Raw genomic sequence first — 25,874 nt, 5'->3', positions numbered from 1 at the left:
AGAGGCACTAAATCAGGAAACCAAATGGGCTCTCACAGTCAGTGTTGTAGAATGAGCTTGAAGTACTCAACAGACAAATCAAGAACCCACATTAAAAGCCCAGAGCGAGGCATGACCTCTCACTCCTTTTAAAATCCACATTGTGGGTTTTAAGTTTGTAACACTGTTTCTAATAATGGCACCTTTTAAGAGCTAAAATGTTGAGACACCATAAAGAATCAAACTGCTAACCTCCACATAATATCCATGGCTACAGACTTATAAAGAAAAGTTTAAATTAAGATGTTCCCAATTATCTTTTTCTCTGGGTCCACTCTTTGTGACCCTGTGAGTCACCATTTCTTAAACTTTAGTCCTTCTCATATCAAATGTTGTCCTGTCAGCATACCAACTGCACTATTCTCCCTCTAGAAAGTACTAGAGGGAAAATGATTCTCTTCCTAAACTTAAATAACTTTATTTTAAAAGAAATTTTCCATTGCAATTATAAATGACAAATTCATTTCATTTGCCAGAAATTAAGAGCTTGCTATGAAAATAAATGCTTAACTGTTTTAGCCCTAGCCAGTCTGGCTCAGTGGTTAAAGCATAGGCCTTCAGGCTGAAGGGTCTCAGGTTCGAATCCAGTCAAGGCCATGTACCTTGGTTGTAGCCTTGATGCTTGGCCCCAGCTGGGGAGTCTGTGCGAGGTAACCAATCCATGTGTGTCTCTCTCTCTCTCCCTTCCACTCTCTCTGAAAAGCAATGGAAAAAATATTCTAGGTTTAGGATTTTAAAAAAAATGCTTAACTGTTTTAAATATAGTATATAAAAAGATGGGTTTGGTACCCCCTAAAGGCATCTTGCATGCCACCAGTTGCTTATATGTCATACTTTAGTAAACATGGATTTTAGTCTATGCTCTCCTTGTTCCCCCAGAACTATTCCCAGCCAACAAGAGGACACAGATGGACAGGGACAGTGTTTTCCCTTATCTCAAGTGAGATCAGCAGAGAGGATCACTTTTCCCTGGGCATGTCTTTCAGATGCTCGCCAAGGTGAAAAAGAAAACAGTACTCTGATAGCCCAAAGGAATTGTTCCCCTTTTCCTTTCCTGCTGATACCTGAGCTATCACGGGTCGGTATTTGAGATGCTCTGTAAGAGGCTTGCCTCAGCCACAGGGGAAAGAGGCGATGCTGAGAGCAGAAGTCAGAACCGCCCTGACTCCTCACTGTGGCTGCCGACAGGAAACAGCAGAAAAAGTCACAGCAGTTGCTCCCCAGAGAGTTCCTGGGGAACAATAGCTTTTCCTTTTCTAAGGTTCAATATAGCTTGAGCTTGTCTACTTCTAACTCCATCTCATCTGCAGCTTGGTAACTGGGTTTCCTAAACAGAATTAACGGAAGTCAAGGTGAAATTGAAAGTGAAACTGGCAGCAAAGGGCACATCCAGAGGCCTTTAATGGATTGGAAAGCCAAATGGCGATTTTCAGCTAGGTCTTTTGCCTCAGGCTCGATTAAAACAAGGCAATCACATTTCAGCCTGCTCTTCCAATAATTTTATCAATACATTAGGCTTCACATAGTTTATGTGCAAAGACAATCTCGTGCTTAGTTAGAAAAGGCTCTCACCTCTATGTGATGTGTGGAATGCTCCCAGGATGGTCCCCCACTCCAAATAGATTTCCCCTCGTGGTCCTTCGCATGTTTTGGAGGCTCTGGGCCACTTCTTTGGAAACAAAGCTATGCAGGTCACTATTAAAGAGCAAATGATGATCCCAAGGGCAGGCCACCACTAAGTCCAGTTCAGTGCACAGCAGCGTCCACAAGTTAAATGCTGGGATTAGACATTTAGTCACTTAGAGCATGGCTTAAAACCATGGGATTCAGACAGGTAAATCAGGGCAAAAGTAAAGCAATAAGGAACCTATCGAAATCACTTACAAAGGCTTTTCAAAATATACCTGCCCAATGACCCAAGGCCCAAATATCCTGACTCCACAGATCTGGGAAAATAGCCAAGGGGATGCCATGATTGGGTCAGAGCCTTGTTAGAATGTGAGTGAGCAGGAGACTCACATGGGAATAAAAGATTTCTGGGAAGAAATTCCCTCTGCCTTTACAAACCTGTCTGCATCTTTGAGGCAATCATCATGATAACAGCACGATTTCCAACTATTATCCGTTTCTGAATGAGAAGGATGTTAGGAAATATTAGCCTATGGTTTTCCTCTGCATCTGTATATCTCTCCTACAGACAGCAGGCAGCCCTGGGAAACACCAGCCAGATGCCAGGCATCATGGGAATGTTCCCGCTTTGGTGATGCATTCACCCTACTTAAGAAAGCTAATCCGCTCTCCAAGTCTGCTGTGCCACCTCCTGCTTTTCCTTTATTCTTACAGATATGGGAGCTCAAGGAAGACAATCTGGGAAACTCAGGTTTCAGCAAGCTATGCATATTATAAGAAGAGTGAATTCTCCCTCCCTCCCTTTCTCTCTTGCAAAATACTCCCTACTTAAATTGCAACCTTGGAGCCAACACGTCTGGCTCTAGCTGCCTCATCATTCATAACCTTGTTATGCAAATAAAACAAAGATAAATTAAAATTCTAATTGAACCCCTAATCAAACAAAGTAGCCCCAAAAAGCATTCTTAAATGGTACTATATTGCAGTACATCCCTATTTTATGTTTGTTATCAGTTTTTAGGTAATTCAGCTGAAAATCAATAAATGAATGAATGTTCTGCTTGGTAGTTGTAATTTCCATGCATTTGGTGCTATGCATTCTTCATTAAAACTTTCCCAAATGATGGGAGTGGGTCAAACGATGGCCCTTAAAAGACAAAAAGCAGAATGAATCAAAGCAGAAAAAGTGGAGATTTAAATTAACCCACAGAGACTTGAACAACTGAAAAAATAATGCTCTGAAACTTTATTTATGTTGTTGCTGGAGGCCCGCGCAGTATCACCTCGGCTATTTCAGAGAATGTGCTGCCACCTCCTCACATAAAGTCGTGCTGTGCAAGCCTCTTAATCTTACCCAAAGCCTCCACAAAATGTAAATATTTATGACTCACAAGCTCCACTTCCCTCGCCCTATTCAATAGTATTCTCCCACAGAACACTGGGCTTCTTTAAGGTAGTTAGAAGACCTCATCTCTGAGAAAAACAGGTATTTTTAAGAATCTTACTGCTACTTGCTCCAAGAGGGCAAATGATTGTTCTGAATTTCCCTGAGGGAAAGTCTTGTTAAAATGAAAAGTCTGGGAGAGACTTGCTACCACCTTGGCTACACAGGCATTTTCCCAGGAGCTCCCATTACTGAAATAGGAAATGTAACTAGAGAGAGACACAAAATGATCAGGTGTGTGGTGCATGGAGAAGTTCCTGTGGCCAAAATCATCTCTCCTGCTGGTCTTTCAGAACTTAGACAAAAGTGCAACCTCCATAAATTCCTCACTCAGTTCCCTTATGTGTCAAAGACTGTCTAATAAATAAGCCTGGGGCAGGGGGCAGTCAGAAGATCTGGGTTCAAGTCCCAGCTCTACCCAGTTCCTAGCAGTGTGATGTTGGATAAGTAACAACGGCTCTGGCATCATCCCTAAAATGGAGAATAAGATTTGTTCTGCTAACTTGTCAGGGTGTTTATGGGGATCCAGAGGGATAATGAATGTAAAAGTGCTTTGAAAACATTTAAGGGATTAGCAAATATTATCTAAGAAGTAGTATGCTAATAAAATCACTCAGTGGAAATAATCTTTTAAAGTTTGACATTATAGAATTATCATTGCCCCACCCCAGGGATGCCGCAGGTTTAACACCGTCATCCTAACCCATGTAGTTCATTTAGTGGGATTCACAGAACGGAATTCTTTTGTTGCTTTCTGTCTTCATATTGAAATATAATCTACATCCAAGGAGAATATAGGATTTGCCTGAGTGTAAAGTGCCTTGCATGCACCTTTCTTCCAAGAATCTCAAAAATGGTTTCCTGGAAGATTAAGATTTAAGAAACACAGAACATTAGAAATGTATAGTTTGAAAATCCTCTTACCTGTCTGTAATACTGTGACTATGAAGTTCCAGAGGATAGAAAGAGTGTGACAATACAGACTCAAAGCAAGTTCCCAGAATCCTAGATAAATGATTATTTAGCACCTATTCATGAAGAAAGCCCATACTCAACATTCCTATAGAAAATGAAATCAGCAGATTTTGTTATTCAACCAAAGTAAATGATAGAAGGTATAAGTTACATGTAAATCTATGCCCATTTAAAGAATGTAAGTACTGTTATTACGTCATTTTAAAGTGCTCATAATTTTATTTTAATGGAACATATTAATAAGGGGGAAAAATGCATACTGAAGCTAATAGAATTAAAAAGCAAAATTTAATGACTCAGAGTCTAAACCTGAATATGAAACAAATTTCAGGCTTTGGATGGCGAAAGGGGAAAATCAAAATACCTAATGTGAACTCTAGGACCACTTATCTATCTTATTTGCTTGTGCCATGGTAAGTTATCTTTCCTAAAACTCTATTTCATATCAGGCTTATTTCACAAATTTGGTGAAGATCAAATGACATGCAGGATCCTGGGCTTGTGCTTCCAGCTATGATGTGATATCTTATATCAGATTAATTACCTTAGTAAGAAAAATTACAATCTGAATAAAATGAAAACTACAACTCTTTGAAAGAATTCACGGACAACTAAGGCAGATAGGACTTGAGAGGCCAAGTTACCAAACAGAGAAAACACACTGAAGTGAGTTCAACATTCATCTCTGCAGTTTACACAGAATATTTGCCAATTCTCTGTACAACAAGAGCTGAGGCTATTGAAACACAGTGACCTGGAGCTTGCAAAATTTTCAATGCACTGGGAATACAGAGTTTGTAGTTCAGGACTTCCAATCACCTGAGACTTCTAAACTGCATGCTAAGTTTGTGACTCTAAGAAATCAAATGGATAGCCAAAGCAATCCTGAGAAAAAGAACAAAGGGGAAGGTATCACACTCTCTGACTTCAAATTATACTACAATGTGTCAATAATCAAAACAGTATGGTATTGGCAGAAAAAGAGACACACAGAACAATGGAACAGAATTGAGAGCCCAGTAATGAACCCACATAAATAACGCATAAATAATTTTTAACAAAGGAACCAAAAACATATAGTGGGAAAAAGAAAACCTCTTCAATAAATAGTGCTAGAAAAATTGGAAAGCCACATGCAAAAGAATAAAACTAGACTGCTATCCATCACCATACACAAAAATTAACTCAAAATGGATCAAAAACCTAAATATAAGACATGAAACAATAAATTACATAGAAGAAAACATAGGCACTAAACTTATGGACCTTGGTCTTAGAGAAGATTTTATTAAATTGACCTCAAAGGCAAAGGAAGTAAAAGCAAAAATAAGTGAATGAGATTATATCAAATTAAAAAACTTGTGCACAGCAAAAGAAACCATCAACAAAACAAAAAGACAACCAACCAAATGGAAGATATTTGCAAACAACACCTCCAACAAGTGATTAATATCCAAAATATATGAATATAACTCATAGAAGTCAACAAAAAAGCCAAGCAATCCAATTTAAAAAAATGTGCAGAGCATCTAAATAGACACTTTTCCCTAGAAAACATACAAATGGCCAACAGATACATGAAAAGAAACTCAATCTCACTAGCTATTTGTGAAGTGTAAATCAAAACTATAATGAGATACCACCTCACAACTGTTCGAATGGCTATTATCAACAAGGCAAGTAATAACAAGTGTTATTCACTACAGGTGGGAGTGTAAACTGGTACAGTCAATATGGAAAACAGTGTAGAGGTTCCTCAAAAAGTTAATAGAGCTACCATATGACCCTGCAAACCCTCTTCTGGGTATCTACCTCAAAATGTTGAAAATATTTATTTGCAAAGACATATGTACCTTTATGTTCATTGCAGTATTATTCACGGTGGCCAGGACATTGTAACAACTGAAGTGTCCTCTGATAATTGGATAAAGAGGCTGTGGTTCACATATACTCTGGAATACTACTCAAATATAAGGAAAGATGAAATACTGACATTTGCAACAACATGGATCGACCTTGAGAATATCACACTAAGCAAAATAAGTCAGAGAGAAACGTCAACAACCATATGATTTCACTCGTATGTGGGATATAAAACTGAAAGCAACAAATGAACAAATAAGACCAACAAACAAAAACTCATAAATGTAGACAGCAGTATGGTGGTTACGAGAAGGAAAAGGAGTCAAATATATGGTGACAGAAGGGGATTTGACTTTGGGTAGTAAACACGCAATACAATATACAGGTGATATGTTAAAGAATTGTACACTTCAAACCTATTTAATTTTATTAAGCAATGTTACCTCAATAAATTTAATTAAAAAATAAAAAATATATGGAAAGTAAAACCTGGGAGACCAACGCATTTAGCAGAGTTTTTTAGTTGCCTTAAAGAGATGTAGCTAGAAGTTCAAGCAAACTCTCCAGGATTTCTACTGAGACCCTAAAAGGGCTATGCCATAAAAAAAAGTAGAAGTGTCTTAGAAGTGATGGCAGACTAAAAAGAGGTCATCCTAACAAAGCTTAAAACCCAGTATTGACTGGAAGATGACCTGCTTATACTCTATCTACCTGCCAGGAAAAAAATTTTAATTGTTCCTAAAGTAGATAGCATCATCCAGAGCTTCTACAATACAGTTTTCAGCATTCAATACAAAATAACTATGTCACAAAGCAGGTCACAATGATCAGAAACGAAGAGAAAAAGTAATCAACAGAACAACTAATCGAAGATTCCAAATATTGCCATTATCATCTAGAGATTTAAAAATAGGTATAACTGAAAAACAAATCCAGAAAATAAGCAAAATATAGGGAATATCACAGGAAAATTTGAATTATTTTTTAAAAATTAAATGGAAATAAAAATATAATAAAGGAATTTAAAAATTCAATAGGAGATTTTAATAAAAGAGTGGCCAACAAAAACAGAGATAAATAAAATAATAAAGTAAAATAAAATAAAATCATAAAATCAGCAAGTTATTTTATAGATAGTGACAAACTGATTCTAAAGTTTATGTGGAAAAATAAAACACCCAGAGTAGCGAATGCAATATTGAAGAAGAACACACATGGAGAGTGATTCTACCAGACTTCAAGACTTCCTCTAAAGCTACAATAATCAAGAAAATGTGGTACTGGCACAAGAACAGACAAATAGATAAATGAAACAGAATTGAGAGTCCAGAAATAGACCCCCATAAATATTATGAACTGATCTTTGAAAAAGAAACAAAAATAATACAATGTAACAAAGACAGCCTCTTCAATAAGTAGTGCAGGAACAACTGGACATCGACATGCAAAAAGATGAGTCTAGACTCAGACCTTCCACCCTTTACAAAAATTAACACAAAATTGATCATAGACCTAAATGTAAAACACAAAACTATGAAACTCCTAGATGGTAGGTGACAGTTATAAATTGAGTATCTTCTGGGTCAGCTTTGTTCTCCTAGACAAATGAAAATTAGAACCTTGCTATGGATCCACCTTTTCATAAGGAGGTACCCTTGAGAGAAAAAAGAAGTTATTTAAGAAAGAACACATGAATGAGTTATCAAAAAATCTTTTCACTATTGCCTTAGTACACATAGGCTGCTAGAACAAAAATGCTTTAGACTGTATCGCTTAAACAACAAATATTTATTTCTCACATTTCTGGAGTTCAAGGCACCAGCAGATTGTCTGGTGAAGAAGGCCCACATTCAGGTTCATAGACAGCCATCTACTCTATGTGTCCTCAAGTGGCTAAAGGAGTAAGAGAGCTCTCTGAGGTCTCTTTTATAAGGTCACAAATTCCATTCTTAAGGGTTCAACCTTCATGTCCTCCTAATACTATCACATTGCGGGTTAGGATTTCAACATATGAATTTGAGTGGGGAACACAAAACATTCAGTCTGTAGCAAGTATTGTCATGGAATTAGTTGGAATATAGATAATTTGTCAAAGATATATTGCTTTTAGTCTCCTAAATCTACCTTAAAGTTGATTTTTATTGGGATTCCAAGATCGCTGCAGAGTAAGTGAAAGCTATAACCACTGCTCCTGGCCCCAAAATGGATTTATAGTTAATTACAGAGTAATTAACCTGAGCAACCAACTGAAGGCTAGCTGAACTGAAGTATTACAACCAAGGGTTATTAAGAGAGAATCTTACAGGCAGCAAGAGAGAAACAGTTAGTTACCTACAAGGGAGTTCGCATAAGGCTGTCAGCTGACTTCTAAACAAAAACACTTAAGGTCAGAAGGGATTGACATAAAGTATTCAGAGTGATGAAAAACAAGGACCTATACCCAAGATTACTCTACTCAGCAAGGCTATCATTAAAAATTGAAAGTGAAATAATGAGCTTCCCAGACAAAAAAAATAAAAGTTAAAGGAGTTCATTACCACCAAAGCAGCATTGTAAGAAATGTTAAAGGTACTGCTTTAGGAAGAGGAAATAGACAGAGAGAGGAACATAGAAAAATAGCAGGATACAAAATTAATATTCAGAAATCAATGGCATTTTTATACACCAATAATGAACTATCAGAAAGAGGAACTAAGGAAACAATCCCATTTACTATTACAACAACAACAACATAAATAAATATAAATAAATAAATAAATAAAAAGGTACTTAGGAATAAATTCAACCAAGGAAGTAAAAGACCTGTACTAAAAAACTATAGAACATTGAGGAAAGAAATTGAGGAAGATACAAATGAGTGGAAGCATATACCGTGTTAATGGATTGGAAAAATTAACATCATTAAAATGCCCATACTACACAAAGCAATCCATAGATTCAACGCAATTCCTATTAAAATACCAATGGCATATTTCACAGATCTACAAAAAATATTACAAAACAAAACAAAACATCTGAATAACCTCAGCAATCTTGAGAAAGAACAAAGTTGTTGGAGGTATCACAATACCTGATATCAAACTATACAACAAGGTCATTGTAATTAAAAGAGCCTGGTACTGGCATAAGAACAGGCATATAGATCAATGGAAAAGAACAGAGAGCCCAGAAATAAACCCACACCATTATGGTCAACTAATATTCGACAAAGGAGGCAAGAGCATACGGTGGAGTAAAGACAGTCTCTTCAGTCAATGGTGTTTAGAAAATTGGACAGGTACATGCAAAAAATGAAACTAGACCACCAATTTATGCCATAAGCAAGAATAACCTTAAAATGGATAAAAGACTTAAATGTAAGACATGAAACCATAAAAATCATAGAAGAAAAGATAGGCAGCAAAATCTCAGACATCTCTCACAACAATATTTTTACCAATATACCTCCTAGGGTACAGGAAACAAAATAAATAAATAAATAAATAAATAAATAAATAGGACTATATCAAACTAAAAGCTTCTGCACAGCATAAGAAACCATCAACAAAATGAAAAGGGAAACTACTGTATAAGAGAACATATTTGCTAGTGAGACATCTGATAAGGGGTTAATTTCCAAAATATATAAAGAACTTATACAACTCAACAAGAGGAAGATAAACAATCCAATTAAAAAATGGGCAAAGAACCTGAATAGACACTTTTCCAAAGAGGACATACAGATGGCCAAGAGACATATGAAAAAATGCTCAATGTCACTAATCATCAGAGAGATGTAAATTAAAACCACAGTGAGATATCACCTCACACCTGTCAGAATGGCTGCCATCACACAAATCAACAAACTGCAAGTGCTGATGAGGGTGTGGAGAGAAAGGAACCCTACTGCACTGTTGATGGGAATGCAGACTGGTGCAGCCACTGTGAAAAGCAGTATAGAGTTTCCTCAAAAAATTAAAAATGGAACTGCCTTTTGACCCAGCGATCCCACTTCTGGAAATATATCTTATGAATCCCGAAATACCAATTCAAAAGGATATATGCACTCCTATGTTCATAGCAATGTTATTTACAATAGCTGAGATCTAGAAAGAGCCCAAGATGAGTGGATAAAAAAGCTGTGGTACATTTACACAATGGAATACTACATAGCTGTAATAAGGAAGGAACTCTTACCTTTTGTCACTGCATGGATAGACCAGGAGATTATTATGCTGTGTGAAATAAGCCAGTCAGAGAAAGAAATACCTTGTGATCTCTCTTATATGTGGAATCTACTGAACAACATAAACGGATGAACAAAATAGAAACAGAGGCATGGATACATGGAACAGATTGACAGCTGTTCAGAGGGAAGGGGAAAGGGAGGGACTAGATGAAAGAAGGTGAAGGCATTAAACAAAAAAACATGTGCATAATTCATAGACACAGATAGCAGTGTGGTGATGGCTAGAGAGAAGGGGGGTGAGGACTGGGTGGAGGTGGGCAAAGAGGGAGGGGAGATGGGGACATCTGTAATAGTGTAAGCAATAAAAATAAAGTTAAAAATAAAATGAAGTTGATTTTTACTCTTTGTCCCCCCCCCCCAACAAACACATACTCTGTTCCCCAACTATAAGCTATAATTAGGTCTAATAACTAAATAATATACAAGTATAAAAATAAAACTTTCAAGACATTAAAATCTTATAGGGATGCCTGGCCGGGCATGGCTCAGCGGTTGAGCGTTGACCTAGGATCCAGGCGATCGGGTTCAATTCCCGGTCAGGGCACATGCCCGGGTTGCGGGCTCACAGCCAATCAATGACTCTCTCATCATTGATGTTTCTATCTCTCTCTCCCTCTCCTTTCCTCTCTCTGAAATCAATAAAGATATATTTTTAAAAAATAATAAAATAAAATAATAAAATAAAAAATAAAATCTTATAGGGATGATGAAAGCTTTAAGATGTAAATTGTAACCAATATCTGTTATTGAGAATCCTTCACTGCTTCTTTTTAACTTGATACCTGATTCTTCAAATATGGTAGACATTTTGAACTCAGGGATCTTGGGATGGAGCATGATTTCTTCTAGACAGAGTGATCAATAGAACTTTCTGAAAAAATGGATATTCCCGATATCTATGCAATCCAAGGCAGTAGCCATCATCATGTGTGGCTATTAAGCACTTGAAACGTGGCTAATGTGACTAGGAAACTGAAGTTCTTAATTTTATTTAAATTTAATTAATTTTAATCTTTATAGTCACATATAGCTAGTGTTTGCTAGATTGGGCAATGTATTTCTAAAGCATTTGGATATCATTAAGCAAATTATGGCAATATTACCAAAGAGTACAAAATTTTATGGCTTACCAGATGTATGTGGACTAGATTGCATGCTTCAAAATATATGTGCCTTCAGAGACAATTATCAGGGCCATGTGTGTAACTAATTTGAATAGAAAGATACAAAAAGACCCTGAACTTTTGAAAATAGATCAAACATTCTATATATAAGACAGTGTAAATTCTATCCTGAACCAACCCCTTTGAAATAAATAAGTCTCATAGTTTGAGTCAGCTACATCATGAGTTATTTCTGCTAGTGTTAAAAAAATAATGATAAAATTTAAAAAGATGACCTCCCTTATTAAAGCACTAAAAAAGAAACAAAGTGAAACCATCAATGTGAAGGAAAAAAAGTTCCCTGAAAGTATTTTATGTTTCCCAAATCACTGAGACAGACTCAATAGGGAACTAATCCTGAATGACTATAGAGAGATGGCCTCTCTAGTGACCTTCTCAGAGGGAGAAAGCAGTCTATAAAGATGTCCTAAGTATAAAAAAGCATGGATCTATATTTTCATGCTGCTTCTAATTCTGTTGATTTTTTCCCCAATCTAGCAAAACATCATCAAAAATTAGATCTTTAGTCTGGGTCCAGCTCTAAGTAACTCCATGACCCAACCAAGTTACACAATTTCCCTGTGCCTCTGCTTGCCTATGAAAAGAGATTAATCAAATGATGTCTAAAACTGCTTCCAGCTCTGACACTCTAGGTCTCCAATAAATGTCTTCCTTTTCCTTTAAAGACTTATGCCTAAATGGAGTTCTACAGACCAAACTGCTATAGCGTATAATACACAAGCACAAAGTTTGCTGGAGCTGGTGTATAAAACCTAAGTCACTTCCACTCTTGCGTGACACGAAAATCGCTTGAAGTGTGACTTGAGGATAGGTCTTCATCTAGCATTGTCAAGTGTTTAGGCTCTTTTTCAAATCTCTTTCTGAAATGGGGTGGAGGTGTGGACAGTGTGCTTGATAGATATGATTACTTTACAGTTCACCCTATAAAAAGTGAGATGATGTGGTCCCTACAGTCACTTGTTTCAAAGTCACAGCAGTTTTATCTGATAAGAATGTCAAGCTTAAACAGTGAACTTGCAATAATGTACGTGCTCCCTTTCATTCCAAAACTCATTAAGTTGTTAAGCATATTGTAAAAGTTCAATGAATAATCACCCTTCCCATACACGTTGAGATGGGTGGAGACTACACTTCCTCCTCTCCACCCATGCATAAGCATAAAATTTAAACCGTTTATGACTGCTTGGGGCTGATAGGAAGCAGTTCTTGTCCTTGATGTTGCTACCCATTCTTTAGACAGGCTTACATATTGACATCTTTCATACAATGGAACAGTGAAATTTGAGGCTATGGTTCCCTTATGACTATTAAATCTTAAATTCCAGACTTTGACCAAGAGTGTAGCACTAGTGCCAATTAGTAAAAGTCAAAGAAACCATATCTGAATTGATCCAAACATATGGGTCTGGAAGAGACACCTAAGGATCTTACATGGGAAGTACTCTTAGAAAATTTACAATAGACCTGTCTTCAAGTTGCTTTGTTTTGGAACAGAATAAGCATGGAAATAATTATAGTGACGAAGTCAGTTTCCCCTGGACTTGATCCTTGGCATTGCCAGGAAACTTAATGCTGTTTAAAATGCTGCCAAGAACTGTTGGCTAGACCCTACACAGTTCTAAAAAAATATATCTCTATAGTCATGTAAATCCCTATTGCCTCAAACCCCACAATGGCTAACAATTATTTTACAATTGACAAGATTTTCAGCACAATGCGTTGGAAGGGACCTATCCTTTGCAGAGATCTTGGTCTCTTTATAAGTATCTGGGAGTTCTGCCAGACAACAGACTTAAGTCATTATTGCTGGACTGCTGGATGAAAACATAAAGATATATTTATCCACTATTCTACATTATATAGCCATGGCTATGCAGGGATGGACAGTACAAATGGGTTTTTCTTGCCATGCTATTAATTATAAATTGGGGAAACCAGAAAACAGATCAATTAAAGCCAAGTTAGCCCAGCTAAAGAAAGTGCTTGGCAATTTCCTTAAGAAAATTGTGGCCAATATGAAAATGTCAAACCCAAAGAGAAAGAAGCTAAATAATAAAAGATTGTTTTATTATTCTGTGTTCTTTCTAATATTTAAATAATTAATGATAAAAATATTTTATATTTCCACTCTTGGTTCAATGGTATGCCTCTGTTACAACCAAAAGGGGATAAATGTTTTCTTTTCATACCTTTGTTAACAACTAAAGGCTAATCTCTGGCAAGATTTGTTCCTATTGGTTTCACAACAAGATAGCTTTGTTTTGTTTCTTCTATATTTGAATCTGTTATCATTTTAAGTTACAATATCTCTCCAGATTCCACTACCATCAATTACATGTATTAGATCTGATTCCTTTCTATTTTGCAAATTCAGTTCTTACACTTTTTAAAGATCACAATAAGGTATTTTTTTCTCCTTGAATATGAAGACTATGATTAGAGATAGAATTTCTAGACAGATCAGCAAGCAGTTCAAGATGCTGCTGAGTGTAGCATTATAAATAATTTACAACACATGAAATGTTTAATAATGTCTCCTAACAAAAATGCAAAATGAATTCTGCGTGGTAGTATATCATGCTTGATTCTAAAATAAATATCGGTATTAATGGAGGAATTTGTTAGATAAAGATATTGCTTCATGGCATGTTTATCAACCTCAAAAATGGGAAATTATGCATGTACATGAGGTAGAAAATTATCTGTCAATAACAAAACATTTGATTTTCATACCAGAAATGTAATAACTAGATGTATATCCACCTGTTTTTTCCAAAAGCATTTCTCACCTCTAAAACATTGCCAGTAACGTCAATGCACCATATACCCCTCTGTCCTCAGCCTTTCTCTCGGTGCAAGTAGAATGATTAAATGAAAAAAGATTGTAAATGCTAAACAATTATCTAAAAATTGATTAAACACCATCGCAAAGAAAGTACACTTTTAATAAGTGGGTAAATAAATTTAACAGTGTGGTGAATTTATTTATTTACTAAGTAGAAAATGACAGAAGCTCCCCACTAGAGATTGGAGAAACATCAGGAAAATTGAGTAGAACTAGATGGTGGTGATGATTGATACAAATACTGTTGTTATTACTAATAAGAAACTTCTCAAGGTACAAAACATCTATTTGAAAATTTCACCCATGACAAAATTCAAAGAATTTAAGTTTATGAGTCCTCCGGATTTACTATAAAATTGCCAAAATATGATGATGACAGTTTGCAAAAGAAGTAAAAACAAAAAATATTGACATATAAATTTCAATGCTAGAATCCTAAGTAAAATGATAGAAGGTAGATTTCAATGCACAATAAAATAATGATGCAATCAAAGGTATTAAAATGTTAATAAATGTATTGTAATAATAAAATTCAAATAATAATATACCCAGAATGCAAGGATGACTTAATATTAAGAACCCCTATGATATAATTATGTAAAAACCACACTGTCATTATGAAAATTAAAATAATGAATATATTAAAATTCAATAGACATTTATAATTAAAAAAATAACCTCCAATCATCAGAATGCTATGACCTTCTTTAGGGTGACATATATACATTTTAAGAAAAAGCAGATTTAATTGAAATCTACTTGATCAATTTCAGGCATAGTAATTGCTTGGCTTTTCTCTAAAAAAGAAATTATTGATCATGGATTTATGAATGCAGGCAGATAATAAGCCACTCTTCAATGGACTCATTCATTTTTGCTCCAACTTGATAAATGTGTACAAACTTCTATGTTCCAAAACCTGTCTATACTGATCATACTCTGCTATAACAACATAAATTAATTAGATGCTATAGTAATTAATAAAATATAAGTACCAGAATTGTTATTGTTTCTAAAGAAATTAAGTTATATATTTTTGAAAGATCCAGTAAGTACAAGCTATTACAATGTACTTCAAAAAATTATAATGGTTTGGGATAAAATCATAAAGTTTAGAAGTATTATACAATCATATGGCTTCATAAATACCTTAAAATCTAATCTAAGGTAGTTAAAGAAATTGTAGACATTGTCTTGTGAGTATGGTTCATATTAAGGAGAGAATGTAAATCTCCAATCAGCAGCCCTCATTCAAATAAAGCGCCTTGATTCTGTAACAAAAGTATGACACATAAATGCTTATGTTTAAGATAAAATATAAAATTTAAGGTTTAAATCATTTTTTAAAGATTTGAGGTTTTTAAAGCTGCTCCTTAAAATAACCTGTTATCTAGAGGTTCTAAATAAACTAAAATGATGATAGGTTGGTTATACACTACAGTTAAATATTAACTAAGTTAAATATTAACTGAATAATTTCCATCAAAGTTAGGAATAAGTTGACAATTTCTTTCTTAACGTTACTGTTAATACATTTACCCACAAAAAATAAAGCATAGCTATTAGAAAAGAATAGGCAAAATTGTCACTGTTTTCAGATGTTAAAATTTTGTTATGGACAATCCAATTTAAAAATGGGCAAAGGACCTAAATAGACACTTCTCCAAAGAGGACATGCAGATGGCCAAGAGACATGAAAAAATGCTCAGTGTCACTAATCCTTAGGGAGATGAAAATTAAAGTGACAATGAGGTATCACCTCACACCTGTAAGAATGGCTCCCATCAACAAATCAACAAATTACTTGTGCTGGCGAGAATGTGGAGAAAGGGAAACCCTGGTACTCTGCTGGTGGGATGCAGACTGGTGCACCCACTATGGAAAACAGTATGAAGTTCCTCAAAAAATTAAAAATGGAGCTGCTCTTTGACCCAGTGATCTCACTTCTAAGAATATATCCTAAGAATCCTGAAACACTAATCAGAAAGAATATATTCACCCCTATGTTCATAGCAGCGCAATTTGCAATAGCTAAGATCTGGAAACAGCCCAAGTGCCCATCAATAGATGAGTGGATAAAAAAGCCATGGTACATATATGCAATGGAATACTATGCAGCTGTAAGACAGAAGGATTGCTTACCCTTTGAGATAGCATGGAGAGACCTGGAAAGTATTATACTAATAGAAATAGGCCAGTCAGAGAAAGACAAGTGCCACATGATCTGACTCATATGTGGAATCTAATGAACAAAATACTCTGATGAACAAAATAGATCCATAGATATAGAAGCATGGAACAGATTGAGGGATCTCAGAGGGAAGGTGGGGAGGGTGGGGTGGGAAAAGATTAACCAAAGACACAGACAATAGTGTAGTGAAGACCTGGGAGCAGGGTGGGAGTGGGCTGGAGGGATCAATGAGGAAAAAAGGGAGATATGTGTAATACTTTCAACAATAAAGATAATTTTTTTTTTTAATTTTGTTATGGAAACAATGGTTAATATAAACACTATTTGAAAAATAGGAGAATTTAAGATACTTGATTACAAAAATCAATAAATTTATGTACGCAAATTTATGTGTATATATACATAAAATAAAATTAAAATTAATTTTATATGTATATGTGCATATTTTTATATATACATGCATACACACACATATATAAAACTCAATAATAGTCCATTTGAAATTAAAATAGGTGAGAGATCACACTAATATTATCTTTAAAAAATTAAACATTTGGAAATAAATTTAACAAGAAATCAGTTAAATTTGAAACTTTACAGAGGGAATAAAGAATTTTCATAAAGTTGCAGTTCGTACTTGCAGACTCCACTACTACTCCAAACATAAAACAGTAGTATATAAAATATAAAACTAAGAAATTTCCAGAGAAATAGTCACATACACACATGCACAGCAACACACACACACAGACAAAGGTAAGCATCTTCATGGAGAAAAAGTGAAACAGAAATTCAATGCAATGCAGATGTGAAGGCTCCAGTTTTCCTCACTGTGATTCCAGAAGCAAGTAGGAGCTCGTTTCCTCCAGCGTACTAAGGACTGAAGGTGTTCCGTAGCAGGTAGAGGAATGGACCCAGGCTCACTGTATTCTCCCCAAAATCAATTTGTCAAAGTACTAGCTTCCAGTACCTCAGAATATGACTGTACTTAGAGATAAAGGCTATGATGAGGTAATTAGGGTAAGATGAAGTCACATGAGCAGGACCTAACCCCATTAGACTGGTGTCTATATAAGAAAAGATTAGGACAGGGACATGCAAGGAGATAAGACCTTATAGGGGAAAGACAGTCATTTATAAGCCAAGCAGAATGGCCTGGACAGGCCCTTCCCTCACGGCCTTCAAAGAAACCAAACCTGCAAACACCTGATTTCAGACTTCAAACCTCCAGAACTGTAAGAAAATAAAGTTCTTTTGTTGAAGCCCAGCGGTCTACGGTATTGTCACAGCGGCCTTTGCAAACCGGTGCAAATAGTGCAGCATGGCACGCATGAGAGAAAACAGCACATCCCAGGCCGGAGGGGTACATGCTGTTCAGGAAAACACTAGTTTGAGGCGGGGGGTGTTTGCACATATATGTGTGCCTTCAGTCGTCTATGTGTATTTCTTAATATAGGTCATAATTAGATAAGTTTAGAAAACACTGATCCAAACTACAGTGGCATCTCGGTTTTCGAACATCTCTGTTGATGAACATTTCGGTTTACGAACGACGTAAACCCAGAGGTAAATGCTTCGGTTTTCGAACCCGCCTCGGAAGTCGGACATGCCACTCGGCTTCCACTGAGGGCAAGACCCTGAGGCCCAGCTGTTGGCTGTGGATCCCTCAGTTTTCAAACATTTCAGAACCTGAACTGTCTTCCGGAACGGGTTACGTTCGAAAACCGAAGTACCATTGTATTCACTGTTTAAACTCCATTACCAAGCACCTGAGTTCAGGCCTTCATCATTTCTTACTAAGACTGCTTCAAAAGTTTCCACATGATCTCTCTGCTTATTCCTTTATTTAACAAATATTTACGGAGGGATAACTACGTGCCAGACACTACTCAAGATCCCAAAAGAATGGTGGTGATAAGAGGCCTGGTCCCTGCTCTCATTCACTCATGGTCTAATGGCCCCACTGCCATTCTTGGCCCCTCCTAGCCATTCTCCACAGCCCTGAGTGGAGTCCTAAAACACAGAATGGTCACCCTACTCTGCACAGTACCCATCAGTGACAAGCCAATGAGTTTTGCAAAAAATGCAGACTCCCCAGCTCATAGGAGAGCTCTGATGATCTGATCTGACCTGGTGCCTGCAGGTAACTCTGGGCTCACCTTTCATGGCTCTCACCTACCCCCTTTGTCCTAGCTGTGTCAAATGATGTACACTGCACCTACCCAAATAGGACCTGGTCTCTCAGACCTTTATGCCTTTGCATAAGCTGTGGCCTCTGACCTCCTCCCTCCCCCCATTCACTTGGATAACTCCCAGTTATACTGCAGCTCAGATGCAACTTACCACCCCCCAACCCGTTTCTTACTACTAGTCCCTTCATCTTCTTCAAAAAGCCTTCACTGATCACCCTCCTCTAAATCAGCAGCCTGACCACATCACACTATTTTTTGCTTCTTTCTTTAGTTTTGTGAGTTCACTGAAAGTGATAATTTTGTTTCTTTTCTTGCTTTTCCATACAATAGCACATTTCCTGATATATAAATAAATGGCTTAATAGAGGACGGATAGATGGATGGACACTTGCCTATTTACATAGGAATCTTTGCAGTCATTAATGAAACTTTTGATCAGAAAAGAACATAATACATGAAATCATGCTATGCTAGTGACATATAGAGAAGAGATAAATATTGTAAAAAAATATTGTAAAAAAATATAAAAATATTGGAACTAAGGGATTTCACTAGACTATATTATGACTTAAGCAACATTTTGTGAAACATTTTACTTAAAAATTTATATTAACAGTAATTAAACTTGATTTAAATATTTTAATGGTATCTTGGAGTGAGTCATTTTCTTTAGATCCTGAACAATGCAGACATGAGATTTTCCCCCAAAATACCTAAATAATCTGTTATTTCTTAAACATAACAATAACTTAGTAGAATGGATAATGCAGAATAAATTTTCAAAAAGAACATCCAACTTGGAAAAATATCACATATATATGAAATGCTGTAAATGTGAGTTTAACAATACAATGCAATCCTCCTATGCAGGATTTTGATTATTAGCTAGCTAAAGGTTTCTGTTTACCTATCTGTTGTTATCTAAAGACTATATCCTGAAAATCATTAAAATGGAAGGAAGAGTCCAAGTGCTAGTGTCAAATTTCACTTAGGTGGCAGTCACTTCTGATAAATCTATGCCTTCCAGATACTCACACTTTTATACCAGTGCTCATCTTACATTCAGCAGTGCTAAGAAAAAGAGAAAGAGGAAAGGAAAAACAACAAAGGAACTTCACTGTTGTTTACATTAATTAGCCTATGGTAAAATTGTTTTTGTTATATTATATCTTAGTATTTAAAGTCACAGAACCTATTGACATGAGTACTATAATTTTTTTAAAAAGAGAGAGATTAAGATGGGGGGGATGTATAGGTACTGACACGGATAACTGACTAGCATGTACATAGGTGTGCAATTGTGACTGTTAAAAAATGACTTTAGGAATTCTAAAACTATTAATTTATACTATAAATAAATAAAGCGTACAATAGATGGTGTGGTCTGAATTTTAAAGTCTTGAAGTTTATGATAGGCTGTACAGAATAAGGATTTATTTCTCATGTATCTACAGGTCTGCTGGGGCGGCTTTTCTAAGCTGCAGTTGGAGTTACGTCTGTTCCGCATGTCGTTCATTGTCTTTGGACTAGTGGGCTAGTTGGGGTATGTTCTACTCATGGCAGTGGCAGAGGCACAAGGGTACCAACAGAAACACAAAAACTCTTACGCCTCACATTAGTCCTGGAAACAGTCACTTCTAGCCCCATTCCATTAACCAAAACAGTCACATGGTCAGATCCAAAGTTAAGGAGCAATAAAGTTCATGCTATACTTAGTGGGGAGAACTGAAAAGATACTACGAAAGGTGGGGATAAAGGAAGGAGTGAAATATTTGAGACCATTTATTTAATCTGCCACAAACGCATGCTTCTTCTTTCAATCCAGTGTGTGTCTGTGACAGTGTATAAATTAGTTTAGTGATGAAGTAACAACAGAAGTCTAAATCAGAGGCATGGAGCAGTCTCTGGAAGTGTCCCATCCGTATTCCCACTACACTAAATTTCGATTGAAGACCTGAGGGTTTCCTGTGGATGAAGGAATGAGCAGGGTGGGTGAGACATACGGGGGCGTTAACATACCTAAAGAGTGTTCTTGAAAGGTACACACTTTTCCTCTTTGCCATCTTACTTTCCTCACTCCTCTAGCTTGGCTTCCCAGGATCCCCACACAAATAAACTGTGTACTCAAATCTTTAAAGGGATTCATTGATAATAAAATCAGGATCCACACTCAGAAGCTTTAGTAGTTTTGAGTTTCCTCCCACTCTAAGAATAGCCACAGAAAATCAGACCAACCAATACTTGAAGTAAATGTCATTCTTTTTTTTTCTTTTTTTTTTTAAAGTTCTTAAATATATCTGTATTGATTTCAGAGAGAGGAAAGAAGAGGGAGAGAGGTAGAAACATCAATGATGAGAGAGTCACTGACTGAGCCCACAACCTGGCCATGTGCCTTGACCAGGAATTGAACCCCGATGGCCTGGATCCTAGGTCGACGCTCAACTGCTGAGTCACGCCCGGCCAGGCGAAGTAAGTGTCATTCTAAGGATCAACTCTAGAAGCAACTCAAGAGATGAGATGTGCACCTTAAAATCCTGACTGAGTCTAACTAGAGTGACCAGCTCTTCTCGTTTGCCCAGGACTGAGGGGTTTCCTGGGATATGGGACTTGAAGTGCTAAAACTGAAACAGTCCAAGACAAACCAGGATGACTGATTCCTCTCATCTGAGCATAAAAAATGAGAATCAGTAATACGGCAGACATGCTCATTTTTTCCATTTTCAAGTCTGATTATTGGTGATTGCATAAAATCATAGATGAATCTGATGAAAGAAACTTAGATTTCACCTAATGTAATATCCCAGAAAACACAGGAAAATAAAATAGATAGATCTATGAAGCAGCGAACATTCTAACATCTGTACGAATGTCTTCAGTGATGGGTGTTTAAAGCCCTGCCCATTACTTTTTTTGCAATTTGAATTATGATCTATCTCTCTCTAACCTAAATTAATTGGCTCTATTTACCTGGAAGTACACTGAACAAGTATGATCTCTAGTTCATATGCATAAGAAAGACTGAGTCCTTCAAATTTTTAAAACAATGTTTTTTTCACCATCAGTATTCTCTTATCCAAGGAAACTCTTCCGGTTCTCCCATGATGTGATATCTAGATTGCTTTTTCTATTTGGGGTATCTTCCTCTGGATTCATGCCCATTTTTCAATGACACTCTAAAACTGAATACAATACTCTATACATAGTCTGACCCATATAGAATTCAAGGATAATAATACCTTGTATGTTCTGGATTGTTAAATTATGTTAATGAAACTAAAGATTGCATTAGATTTCTTGGCAACCCTATCTCATTATAAGTTCATATTGAACTTTCAGTCAATTAAAACTTCTGGGATTGTTTTTCCACATAAATTATCATAAATCTAAGACTCCTGCATTATATACTTGTAGACTTGTGTTTTTTAAATGTAATTGCTGCACTTACATTTTATCTAATTTTTTTCAACACCTTCTTCAAACTTGCTGAAAATTTGTGAGTCTTTATCAGCCAGTATGTTATTTATGTCGTGTGTGTGTTTAATCATGTACATATATAAACAGTGATTTTTTTTTTTTTTAGCTTCTTTCATGTAATTGGTAAGGACCTGGTCAAGAACATAGCCACAGAGCTGACTCTAGTACAGTAACTTTAAGATGATACTGATTTGTTAATCAACACACTATAGACATTATCTTTTAATAATAAGCTACAAATTTGCTTAATGGTGCTATAATTCAGCTCAGATATCTCCATCTTCTCCACTAAGATATAACAGTAGACTAAAATGTTTACTGAAATCCAGTTGCAGTAAATCTGAGGCAGCCTAGTGAACAAACATAACACACTAGCAAAAATAAAATCAGGTTAATTTGTCATGATTGATTAGAGCACGGTATTGTTCCCTTAGTGTTTCCTAGTTGCTGATAGATATTAATCTTTGGGATTTACCAATAAGAAACCAGATTCCCAGGAATTCTCAAGAAATTTCTAAAATCTTAAGCTACTCTTAAAATACTTCCAATATTATTATTATTAATACTCTTTACTCATTATGAATACCTGAGACATTAATCACTAAATGACAACTATTATGTTTAATAGTAATTATACAAGGAGTCATAATTGATAGCAAATATTCAAACACTGGAAAATGCCAGCAAAGCTGCTGGTTAATATACAAATAAAATAACATGTGATTTCATAACAAAAATCATAGCACTACCCAAAATTACTTGTTGAAATTGCCATTGTTAGGATTTATTTTGCTCTCAAAGCATTATTTCTTGGGATACTACTCATAAGATTGAATACCATATTGTATACACATAAACTTGTTAATATTATTTTATTTTTAAGAATGACAGCAACAGACAGGACCAGATACACAACAGGTAGAAGCATGATTGTCTGACATGACTGTTTCACTAGGACATGATCCTGTTGCAGTTTCAGACATGGTCCAGAGATTCAAATGTTTAAAACAGCGAGGTTCTCTTTACCATTTATCGCCCTCATCATACATTTAAATACTGCTTATATTTGTTCTCTTCCCAGTTAAAAGCTCCTTCATGACCAAAAAGGAAGCAAACAAGAGTGCTGAACAGTATTTCTGTCACTGTCATCCACAGGAAACCCCTAATTCCTTCTTTTGAGAATTGCTCCAGGTTGTCATCTTTCTCAAGTCTTAGCATATTTTGCACTCAGTGTATTCATAACATTTTCCTACAGATTTCTGCCATGATTTTACCCATTATTTGGGATGCCTTCTTTAATTTTTACCTGTGACCTTCAAAAATATCTGAGCTTATCTATGAGTACTTGCACTGGTTCCCCCCACACGCATTTTCTCCTATTTGGGGTCCTTGGTGAATGTGAAACCAAACTGTTTTCCTAGAAATAACATATTCAAGGTACTGGGAAGAGTAATTAGCTTGCAGTAGTAACTCAGTTACCACTGTTGTTGTCATATATTTCTACCTGATTTTAGCTTTAGTTCATTTTGAATCCTTGGCCATGGAATTAAAACTTGATTTTCTCTCAACTTTTTTGAAGTATACCTTTAAGAAGGCCTGAATAAGTTCTGACCAGGTTCACCTTTCCCTTCTTTACCTATGAAGAACCTCTATCATATCATGCTCACTTTCACCCCAAATTTGCTAATACTGTTCTTTTATCAAGCTGTTGGGTTTTTTTAATTGGTTAAAATAAACCTAAACCAGCAGTTTCTCTTAATGTTTTCTTACGTACGAAATTCATTGTCAACCAGAAAAATTACTCATGTACCAACTCGTTTGTTTTTAATAGTCAACTTCTAGTAATGTCCAGGCAGTAATTAAAAATTAGTTACACCTTTGTATGCCACACTTGTTTACCAGTTTTGTAATCTTTATCATGAAAACCTCATTCACATTCTCTATCTGACAAAGCATAACTTAACCTATTCTACAGAAATATCAGTTCTATTTTTTTCTTTATATTCCTCCTCAAATATCTCCACCATTCATCATACCTCTACCCTGTTAAAAATGGATTATCCTATAAAAGGGGTTCTGACTACCCAACAATTCCAATGTGTGTGGAGAGGGTTGAATGCCCACACCACCAAGCAATTCTTTGGCAGCAGCTGGGTCCTACAATTAAACTCAATTCAGACAATACTTACCTGGAGATAGCATCAGATCCCACAAGACTGTCTTCCACTTCAGATGCCAATCACTTGCAAGCTTAAGTTGACACCTATGATTCTGACCCATCAGCTATAAGTTGGAAGTTCCAATGACCCCTTCCTTGGGCTAAAGGTTCAGAACTAAGACCTATGAAACTTCCCACATATTTCAGACACCAATCACAAGTCTGGGTTATCACCTGTGCTTCTGACCAAATGGCTATCAATCGGAGGTTTCCAAGATCCCCTCCTTACATTTAATTTGCTAGAATGAATCATAGATTTCAGAGAAACATTTTGCTTACTATATTACCAGCTTATTATAAAAGTATATAACTCAAGAATAGCCAGATGAAGCGAAGCATTGGGCAAGGTATAGAGAAAGGCCATGGAGCTTCCATGCTGCCTCTGAATGAGCCACTCTCCCCAAATCTCCACACATTCACCAATAGGGAAGCCCTCTGAATCCAGTCCTTTTGGGTTATATAAATAGAGGCTTCATAGCATAGGCGTGGTTGATTCAATCATTGGCCACTGGTGATTAAACTCAATCTCAAACTCCTCTTACCTCTCAGAAAGTTGGGAGGGTGGGGGCAATGAGAGTTTCAACCCTCTAATAATCTGGTTGGCTCCAGTCCAAGAACTGCCTCATTAACATAACAAAAGAAACCTTTATAGTTCCGATCACTAAGGAAATTCCAAGGGATTTAGGAGCTCTGTGCCAGAAATCAAAGATCAAATACATATTTCTTCTTATAAATCACATTAAATGTTACTATGTCCTTGAACTCCATGTTCAAATAACACATTTACTTCCCTTTGCCAGGTTATATTCCTAAATTTCCACTGATTACATCTCAGTGACACATGAGAGTTCATATTTTCAACTCAAAATTAAATTTTCAAATTTATTTTGTCATTGGCCAACTAAGATAATAATTTTGAGCCCTGATCATTTCCTGTCAGAAATGATCCTCCCTCATTGTTCTACCTACAGACATCTGTTGTATCCCACAACAGCTAGATGACACAGCCCTTCATTATTTCCAGGAATTTATTTCTCAGCCCTACAAGTTCCAGCTTAATTTCACCTGAACAGACTGTCACCTCTTCTGGTAACCACAGTCTTTCCAATTTTCATAACACGCACTCCATCTTTCCCAAATTATGGCCAAAAGTGAAACATTTTTTGAAACAGAAATGTTTGGGATATCATGAAAATCAATTAAAGTCATAATAGCCATGAAATTAACAGAAAGAAGTGTTTAAAATAACTCTAGTTTCTGTGCATTCAGTTTTCTGTTTGTAGACTTTTCAGGTACAGGATATAGAAACAGTATTCATCTTAGATTATATACTTGACCTCCGCATAAATTATTAGTGATTATAGTGGGCTTTTTTTGGTCAATTTTCCCCAATATATCTTAGAGTCTTCTTCAGAAGTTACCTGTCATCTACGTATGCCAAAGCTCCATACCAGGAAAATATGAACCCTCACAATGTATTATTTCTCCTGGCCTAGAAAATGGAGTCTTCAGTCATTTCTAGCACCTAGGAGTGCTCGTCATTGTTTCAGGAATATTTAGATCCCACTCCCAAAAGTCTGGTTTCATGCTCA

Source organism: Miniopterus schreibersii, assembly GCF_964146895.1.
Source record: "Miniopterus schreibersii genome assembly, chromosome: 7".
In the NCBI taxonomy this organism is placed as follows: domain Eukaryota; kingdom Metazoa; phylum Chordata; class Mammalia; order Chiroptera; family Miniopteridae; genus Miniopterus; species Miniopterus schreibersii.
Note: the sequence above shows the minus strand (reverse complement) of the source record.